Source organism: Charadrius vociferus, unplaced genomic scaffold, assembly GCF_000708025.1.
Source record: "Charadrius vociferus isolate BGI_N301 unplaced genomic scaffold, ASM70802v2 scaffold612, whole genome shotgun sequence".
NCBI classification, from domain to species: domain Eukaryota; kingdom Metazoa; phylum Chordata; class Aves; order Charadriiformes; family Charadriidae; genus Charadrius; species Charadrius vociferus.
The window spans coordinates 29578-29869 of NW_009647409.1; the positions used below are offsets into that span (position 1 = coordinate 29578).

Consider the following 292-nt stretch of genomic DNA (forward strand, 5'->3'; position numbering starts at 1 on the left):
CTACACCGGGTACCGCCGCGCCATGCCACACCAAGCTGTATGTCATGCACCATGGTGCTAGATGTCACTGTGCCATGCCACATACTACCGCGCATACAGCACTGTGCTATGCCAAGGCATGCCATCCATGTACCACGCCGGGTGTACCACGTGCCACAAACCACGCCGGGTACCACGATGCTGCACGGCACTGTGCCGTGCCACACCATGCCATGTACCACCATGCCAAGCGCCACCACGCATACAGCTCCGCACAGTGCTGAGGCACGCCAGGTGCCACTGCACCACACAA

General features: G+C 60.6%; 1 protein-coding gene across 1 annotated transcript in view; it reads right to left on the reverse strand.

Annotated features, from left to right (window-relative positions):
- ZMIZ2 (zinc finger, MIZ-type containing 2) overlaps positions 1–292 on the reverse strand; it is an 8233-nt gene that overhangs the window by 4851 nt on the left and 3090 nt on the right. The gene's annotated exons all lie outside the window — the stretch shown is intronic.